Source organism: Sapajus apella, unplaced genomic scaffold (genome assembly GCF_009761245.1).
Source record: "Sapajus apella isolate SASKATOON/1434 unplaced genomic scaffold, GSC_monkey_1.0 scaffold23, whole genome shotgun sequence".
Lineage (NCBI taxonomy): Eukaryota > Metazoa > Chordata > Mammalia > Primates > Cebidae > Sapajus > Sapajus apella.
Window position 1 is genome coordinate 4,725,590 of NW_022436963.1, and position 9,181 is coordinate 4,734,770.

General features: G+C 52.1%; 1 pseudogene; it reads left to right on the forward strand.

Moving 5' to 3' along the window:
* The first annotated feature begins 305 nt into the window (after nt 1-305).
* LOC116559594 lies at nt 306-1,496 on the forward strand (annotated as a pseudogene).
* Nucleotides 1,497-9,181: the final 7,685 nt, after the last annotated feature.

Consider the following 9,181-nt stretch of genomic DNA (forward strand, 5'->3'; position numbering starts at 1 on the left):
TGCCTTCTGTCACTCTACTGTCCTTGAATCTGGGGGGAGAGAGAGAGAGAGAGAGAGAGAGAGGGAGACAGAGACAGAACAAGAAAGAGAGAGAAGCAGCAGAGTGGAGGAAGGTAGTTTTCACCTGTCAACCCAGAATTCCATAGCTAACAAAAGTATCTTTCAGAAGGAAGGATCTCATAAAGGGTTGTATACTCTTATAACAGTAATGACATTGAAAGGCGGAAGGTAGGCTGGCAGATATGTTCGTCAGTTTGCTCCTTTCTGCCCGTGGATACCGCCAAAGAAGCATCGTTAGAGTCTGTCTTCTCCCTGCGATCATGTCTAAGTCAGAGTCTCCTAAAGAGCCGCAACAGCTGAGGAAGCTCTTCATTGGAGGGCTGAGCTTCGAAACAACTGATGAGAGCCTGAGGAGCCATTGTGAGCAATGGGGAACGCTCACAGACTATGTGGTAATGAGAGGTCCAAACACCAAGCGCTCCAGGGGCTTTGGGTTCCTCACGTATGCAACTGTGGAGGAGGTGGATGCAGCCATGAATGCAAGGCCACACAAAGTGGATGGAAGAGTTGTGGAACCAAAGAGAGCTGTCTCAAGAGACGATTCTCAAAGACCAGGTGCCCACTTAACTGAAAAAAATATCCGTTGGTGGCATTAAAGAAGATGCTGGGCTGGGCGCAGTGGCTCACGCCTATAATCCAAGCACTTTGGAGGCCAAGGCAGGCGGATCACCTGAGGTCGGGAGTTCAAGACCAGCCTGACCAACATGGTGAAACCCTGTCTTTAAAAAAAAAAAAAAGAAGAAGATGCTGAAGAACATCACCTAAGAGATTATTTTGAACACTACAGAAAAATTGAAGTGATTGAAATAATTACTGACCGAGACAGTGGCAAGAAAAGGGGCTTTGCCTTTGTAACCTTTTATGACCATGACTCTGTGGATAAGATAGTCATTCAGAAATACCATATTGTGAATGGCCACAGTTGTGAAGTTAGGAAAGCCCTGTCAGAGCAAGAGATGGCAAGGGCTGGGTGCGGTGGCTCACACCTGTAATCCCAGTACTTTGGGGGGCTGAGGCAGGCGGATCACAAGGTCAAGAGATCAAGACCATCCTGGCCAACATAGTGAAATGCCGTCTCTGCTAATATATAAAAATTAGCTGGGCGTGGTGGCGCGCGTCTGTAGTCCCAGCTACTCCGGAGGCTGAGGAAGGAGAATTGCTTGAACCCAGGAGACGGAGGTTGTAGTGAGCCGAGATCACACCACTGCACTCCAGCCTGGCACCTGGCAACAGAGCAAGACTCTGTCTAAAAAGAAAAAAAAAAATAGAGATGGCGAGTGCTTCATCCAGCCAGAGGTCAAAGTGGTTCTGGAAACTTTGGTGGTGGTCGTGGAGGTGGTTTTGGTGGGAATGACAACTTTGGCCGTGGAGGAAACTTCAGTGGTAGTGGTGGCTTTGGTGGCAGCCATGGTGGTGGTGGATATGGGTTCAAGTGATCCTCCTACCTGAACCTCTCAAAGTATTGGTATTGCAGGTATGAGCCACAGTGCCTGGCCAACAATATCCAGTCTTATCAATGAGGAAGCAGAGGCTCTTCTGATGGGTGGGGAATTTGCCTGAGGCCACACAGGGTTGGAATCTGGTTAACGTGATTGACCAGGTTCTAGTCCCCCATCATTCAATGCTCCATCTCCCGCACTCATTTCACTGTCCGCCACACTTGCCTTCTCGCCAAACTAGATGTTTGCTGTTATCCAAATGGGAGTCTTCCTGGAATGGGCGCCCAAACTCCATCCCCAGCCCTCCACAGCTCACTCTCAGTCAGACTCCCAGTTCACACTCGAAGCCTTGGCTTGGATGCCCTCTCCTCCCAGGAGGCTTTCCTGACCCGCCTTTCTCCCACACCGTCCAGCCCTCTCCTGCCCCTCTTGGGTTACCATTCTTCCTATTTCCAAACCAACTTTTGTTTTCCTCAGTCCTAAGTGTTCAGGTGCCAACCTAGCCTGGGGGGCAGTGGGTTGGCAGAAGAGGAAGTGAGAGAGACCACTGAGGAACTAAGTAGCTGGGCCAGGGCTGGGGCCTGGGAATTGAGGAGGAGAAGATCTGAGACGAGCCTGGAAAGGGCCGGAGAAGGCTTCATCCACTGGAAGCCATGTGTGAATGGGGGGGTGTGAGCAGAAGAGCCATTGTCAGGTTCTAGAAGGTTCCCTTGGGCTGCTGTGTAGAGAATGAGCAGGGGGAGCAGGGAGATCAAGAGGCAACTAGGAGGCCATTGACTGCTCCCTCTCGGGAGAGACGATGGAGGCCTGGACCAGGATAAAGGCAGAAGGTGGCATGTTTGGGATCATTTAGGAAGTAAAATCACCGAAGGTGGGTTAACAGACACAAGAGTACAGTGAGGTTGAAGGAAATAACTCCTAGTGTTACATAGCACCCCAGGCTGACCATAATTAACAACTTATTGAATTACATATAGTTTGAAATGGCTAGAAGAGTGGATTTTGAATCTTCCCAACACACAGAAATGATTAGTGTTTGAGGTGATGGATATGTTAGTTATGCTGATTTGATCACTACACATTATATACCATGTATCAAAGTATCACAATATAACCCATAAATATATACAGTGGTTATGTATCAATAAAAAATGAAAGCACACTGGGTGCGGTGGCACATGTCTGTAGTTTCAGCTACTGGAAAGGCTGAGGTGGGAGGATTGCTTGAGCCCAGGAGTTCAAGGCTGCAGTGAGCTGTGATTACCCCACTGTGTTCCAGCCTGAGTGACAAAGAAAGACCCTGTCTCTAAAAATAGAATAAAATAAAAGCAAACAATTTAAAAATAAACTAATAAGCCAGGCGTGGTAGCACATGTCTGTACTCCTAGGTACTTGGGGGGCTGAGGTGGGAGGATTGCTTGAGCCCAGGAGTTCGAGTCCAGCCTTTTAAAAAGCAAAATTTAGCTTGGGCAACATGGTGAAACTCCGTCTCTACAAAAAATACAAAAATTAGCCGGGTTTGGTGGCATGTGCCTATAGTTCCAGCTTCTCAGGAAGATGAGGTGGGAGAATCAGCTGAGTCCAGGAGGTGGAGGCTGCAGTGAGATCACACCACTGCACTCCAGCCTGGGCAATAGAGGGAGACCCTATCTCAAAAAATAAATAAAATTTAGAAAAAGTAAAGTTAGGAAAAAAGAAAAGGTAAAATCAATGGGCTGTGGTGTTATTGGAAGAAAGCCCTGCCTAGTCTCATGGGGAGCGAATCACTGCCTGACATCTTTGTCCCAGCATGCACCTTGCAGTTTCAATTCTGTGTGACCACGACCAGGAGGCACTGCTGCAGCCAGGATCTCTGGTCCATGAATCCATCCCTCCCCAGCCCTACAGGTGGTGCTGCAGGCTCTCTTCCACGTAGGCTGCTAACACTTGCAAAGCAATGCAATGTGGGCCTCTGAGGATGAATGAACAGGCAATTGCTGAGATCTATGTTGCAGAGATCAGCTCAAATGAAATTCCTGGTAGAGTCCAAATGTCAAAGCCTTTTAACCCCCAACCCTGGTGAACCTGGGCTTTGGCATGTGCGGAGGTCTCTGCTTGTCTCCAATTAAACTCTTAAAGGGATAAAGTACCTCATCTAGTTCTGAATTGGGTGGGGATTTCTCAGTCTTTTGGGCATACAGGATTAGAGCTGGAAAATTCCAGAATTTAAAGTGTGGTGTATGGATAGGAAGTTTTTGTTAAAACTCTGGTCAGTCAGCCGGATGCAGCAGCTCATGCCTGTAGTCCCAGCACTTTGGGAGGCCAAGGCTGGTGGGTTGCTTGAGCCCATGAGTTTCAGACCAGCCTGGGCAACATGCGAAGACCCCGTGTATACAGAGAATACAAAAATTAGCTGGGTGTGATGGTGCACACCTATAGTCCCAGCTTACTCGGGGGCACTGAGGTGGAAGGTTCACTTGAGCCCAGGAGTCAAGGCTGTGGTGAGCCAAGATTACACCACAGCGCTCCAACCTGAGCCAGAGTGAGACCCTGTTTCAAACAAACAAAAAACCCAAAAATACTTTGGTCTGTTGTCCCTGCTTCCTGTGAAAACCTGCTAAAAACATATGTATAGAATGTTCAGATCTGAAATCACTGAAAGCATAAAAACATACCATGTACAACTTGCTGTACTAATTAACACTACCTGAGGTACTTTGATGAAGACTTGAGGCAAAAACCCAAGTCTTTTTGGGGGAAAGCATTTGCCAATGTTGGAAACTTTGTTGTTCTTGGGAGGTGAGACCCAGATCAAGGAGAGGGGTTTTCTCCTGCCCTCAACCTGGACATGTGTGGAGGGGTGCTCAATGGCCTGCTGATAGGTTTCTGCTTTATTTATTTATTTAAAGACAGAGTCTTACTCTGTTGCCAGGCACCAGGCTGGAGTGCAGTGGCACAATCTTGGCTCACAATCTTGGCAACCTCTGCCTCCCGGGTTCAAGCAACTCTCCTGCCTCAGCCTCCCAAGTAGCTGGGACTATAGGTGCACGCCAACACGCCCAGCTGATTTTTGTATTTTTAGTAGAGACGGGGTTTCACCATGTTGGCCAGGATGGTCTTGATCTCTTGACCTCATGATCTGCCCGCCTCGGCCTCCCAAAGTGCTGGGATTACAGGCTTGAGCCACTGCGCCCAGCCCTTTTTTTAATTTTTTATTTTTGAGACAGAGGCTCCCTCTGTCACCCAGGCTGGAGTGTAGTGGCACAATCTCAGCTCACTGCAACCTCTGCCTCCCAGGTTCAAGCAATTCTTATGCCTCAGCCTCCTGAGTAGCTGGGATTACAGGTGCATACTACCATGCCTGGCTAATTTTTGTATTTTTAGTAGAGATGGGGTTTCACCATGTTGGTCAGGCTGGTCTCAAACTCCTGACCTCAGGTGATCCACCCACCTTAGCCTCCCAAAGTGTTGGGATTACAGGCATGGGCCAGCTCACCCAGGCTCTGTTCTTTTTTTTTAAAAAGAAACTTCCTCCTTCTTCCCATTTCTTCGTTTTATTTTTTTTTGAGACAGGGTCTTGTCCTGTTGCCCAGTCTGGAATGCAAAGGTGCGATCACACCTTACTGCAACCTCCATTTCCCAGGCTCAAGGGAACCTCCTTCCTCAGCCTCCTGAGTAGCTGAGACCACAGGCACATGCTGCTGTCAGCTAATTTTTGTATTTTGTGTAGAGGTGGGGTTTCTCCATGATACCAGGCTGGTCTTGAACTCCTGGGCAAAAGTGATCCTTCTGCCTCGGCCTCCCAAAGTGCTAGGATTACAGGCATGAGCCACTGCTCCCGGCCCCCTCTTCTTATTTAAATCTCAGATAGTTTCATTTTTCTCTTATGCTTCATGTTCCAACATCCAGAATAGTGTGCCCCTGGGAGAGAAGTGAACTGTGAACTTGGCTGATTTGAGGGCTGCTATGGACAGAGCTGTGTCCCCTAACTGGAGCCAAATTCATAATTGGAAGTTCTAACCCCTAATGCGACTGTATTTGGAGAGAGGTTCTGTCAAAAGGTAACTAAGGTTAAACGAGGTCCTAAGGGTGGGGCCCCGATCTGATGGGATTAGTGTCCTCATACTATAAGAGGCACCAGAGAGGGCTAGCTCCTCCCGCCCCCAGCACACACAGAGGCAAGGCTACCTGCAAGTCCCGAAGACAGCCTTGCTAGAAACTGAAGGGGCAACATCTTGATTTTGGACTTCCCAGCCTCCAGCACAGTGAGAGGCACACTTCTGTTATTTGAGCCACCCAGCCTATGGTACTGTCTCATGGCAGCTTGAGCCGACTGGGGCTTTGGCAGCTTTCAGGCCCAGGCTGTGGGCCAGCGGCAGGACCCCCGCCCCTAGGGCAGCCCTTTTCTCTCTTGCCAGCTAGACCAGGACCGAAGGGCACATTCTTCCCATGGTTGTGCCTAACCTAGATTAAACCAGCACCAAAACCAGCGTGAATATGGGCCCTGAGTGTCCAACTTGGGTTGCCAGCAGCCCCTGGGCCCAACTCAAAGTGAGAAACTTTATTTCTCTTGCCCTTAGGGCCATGTTTGGGTGACCCCCTTCTCTGGAGTGAAGAGTGGGGCAGGAGACCTCGCTTTGGGGTCCTCACTGAGCAGGGAAAGGAGCCAGCAGTCAGCACGTTCTGGCGTCCCCTCCCAGCTTTTGTGTGTAGGTGTTTTCATGATTCATATTGCAGATCCATGTGTCTGTAGCCCACATCCCCAAAGATCGGTGATTTCCGGAATCCCACCCAGCGCACCCACCCAACAGCCCTCACCCTCCCCTTCCCTCTTCCCCCTCCCAAAGAGAACCAGAGAGGACACATGGGGCCCCAGGTCCTGCAGGCAGAGCCTCGCCCTGGAGGCAGGGGAGCAGGACAAGCTATTTGGTTTTCTTCCTTCATGGCAGGGCCCAGATCCCACCCTACATTCACCCATCGTTGGGAGGGGATCTCTAGTGGGAGCAGGGGACACCTGTGACCCCAGCTCTGTAGCAAGAGGTGTCTGTGTGGCCCTCAGCAGAGGGGATGGCTGATAGAGGGTTCCTTTTGGGGATGATGGGAATATTTCGGAATTGATTGTGGCACTGGTAGACAACTTGGTGAATATATTAAAACCCACTGAATAATACACTTCAAATAGGTGAATTGTGTGGTATGTGAATTGTATCACAATGAAGCTGATAAACACCCAGCAGGTCAGGGCTGTGTCAAGGACAGTTACAATCAAGCTGAATAGCTGTGTGCTGGGCCATCACCCCTGAGAGCCAGGCCCTGACTGCCCGTCACCAGCCTGGCCTGCTATAGGCAGAAGCCTGTGCTTTCCAAGTGTCTGCAGTCACACAATGCAGTGACAAAGGCCCTCCCCAGCCAGGTGCCTCTGCCTGTGAACTGTCAGGAATTCCAGCTGCTTCTGAGCCTGTATCTCCCCAGCAGTGTTCTGAAGGCATTAACACTTCATTATTCTCACGACAGCCTTGTGAGGCTGCCATGATTCCCAATGAACAGACGAGGAAGCTGAGGCCTGGAGAGAGGACCGCCCCACATACTGAGCAGAGGGCGGTGGAGGTGGTTTTTGTCTGGGAGTTTGCGAGGAGCCTCCAGCCCCGTACCCCCTTGTCAGGCTCAGCTGCTGCAGCCTTTGCCCGAGTGGGAGCGGGCAGGGGCGTGAGGGGTCACAGCACACCCTTCTCCTTGCAGCTGCGTCCGGCTTGTGGCTGTGTGGATTGTAGCCTTGGCCTCCCCTTTACCAGCGGGGCTGGGAGGGGCTTTCACTGGTACCAGGAAAGTTTGTCTTAGGCCACTGTGGGGCCATGCTGCCCTCCTGCTCAGCTGCCTCTGCCATCAGGCCCTGCCAGTCCTTGCTGGCTGACAGGTCAGGCCAGGCCACACCAGCCTCCAGGCAGGCCAAGGAGACACGATGCCTCAGACACTGTTGTGGCTTCCCGTACTTCGTGAGCAGGGCCTGAGGGAGAAATGACAAGCTCATCAGGCTCCCATAAGGGCCCAGTGACAGCTTCCAGCACTCCGCACCAAGCATGCCCTACACGAGCACGTTATATACTAAGTCCTCTCGCCAAAAAGGAGGTGTGGTTTCTGGAGCTCACTGTGGCCTGGGATCTCTGAATGTCCCCACTTCCTGTGGCCTTGATGTCCCAGGACTGGGTCAGGGTCTTGCCTCTCCTGCCTCATCCTGCCTAGGCTCTCCTCCTGCACAAGCTGTGTGGGCCTGGGAAAGGCCAGGCAGGCTCGGGCGAGGGCAGCTGCCCTTCCTGTCCCTCTGCTTTGGGTCAGCCAGGGCCTCCCGGGTCTTTGGGGCACGGCTAGCCAGTGTAGACGGGCTCACCAGGCTGCAGGCTGGGCCTGTACCTATGGCTCGGGGGCCCTCGTCTAAGTATTTGCCTCTAGATTCTCCGTAGGGGCCTGTGGGCTCTGGAGACGCACAGGACCCGAGCCCTGGGCTGTCCCCATCGTCCTGTGGGACCAGGGCCCTTCCAGGGAGCCGACTGCATGATTCTTCTGAGGCCCCCAGGGGCAGTAGGGGCAGAAGCTCGCTGGAGTCACAGAGACCCAGGTTCCAAACCCAGGTCTGCCCTCCACAGACTAGTGAACAGCCATCAGTCCAGGGCACCTCTCTGGGACCCAACCATGTCACCCCATGCCTGCTCCCTCTGGAACTGGGGTTGAGACAAATAGCCCAGCCCCTGGCCTCAGCCGCTCAGACTTGGCCGAGTAGCTAAGTGGACAGCAGTTGCCTGACTTTGGCTTTGACAGGTTTATTCTCTCCAGATTGTCAGGTGGACATGTTCACAAATGTGTTATCCTCCCAACAGCTCTGAGGCTTTCCTGGGGACCCCACCGGTGGCCAGGGCACCCAACCCTCCCTCTGCAGCACGAGTTTGTTCCTGACCAGTAAAAGATTCTGCACGTTGGCCTGATAAGCAACGCTGACTCCAGCTGAGCCTGAGCAGTGGGGGGAGAAATCCGCTGCGGTCAGCAGTGTGAGCAGTCCCCTAAGAGCAGCAGAGCAGGACGGGGCTGGAGCTGGGGCCTGCAGAATTGTGTGTGTGACATCAGAAGCTCCTGGGCCAGTTGTCACGTGGAGTCCCAGGCCCTAGTGGCAAGACCGAGAAATCTGTATTTTAACAAGTTGAGGGAGACAGTTCCACACTTGGGATTGAGGATGTGTAATGCCATCCTGAGGGTCCCTTTTGCCCCAGGATGAAGGCTACCCTGTCTCTGCTTCTCTGAGATGCCTGGCTAAGAGGGTATGACAAGGATGGGGGACAATGAGCAAGTGAACCTCCCCACCCCAGGAGACCGGACTGCAAGGCTGTGGGGCCGTGGGGGAGGTGGGGCAGCCCTGAGAGCACCTGGTCAGCTTCCAGACCCAGGCAATTCCCCAGCCCCTTAGCGCCAGGCTGCCTGAGGCCAAGGTGAGGGATGTGGGCCTCAGCCGCTCAGCCAGAAGGCAGGTCGCAGTCAAATGTCACCCTGGAAGGGCAGTGGCAGCTCTGAAGGTTGAGGGCATTTGCAGGTGATTCCAAGGGGACTTGGGACACCCAGGTCCTGACCCAGAGCCAAGGACACCAGCCTCCCTAGTGCGCCTTCCACCCTTCTTCCCCAGAATCAACCCTGGCTGCAAACACAAAGAAAACATTTCC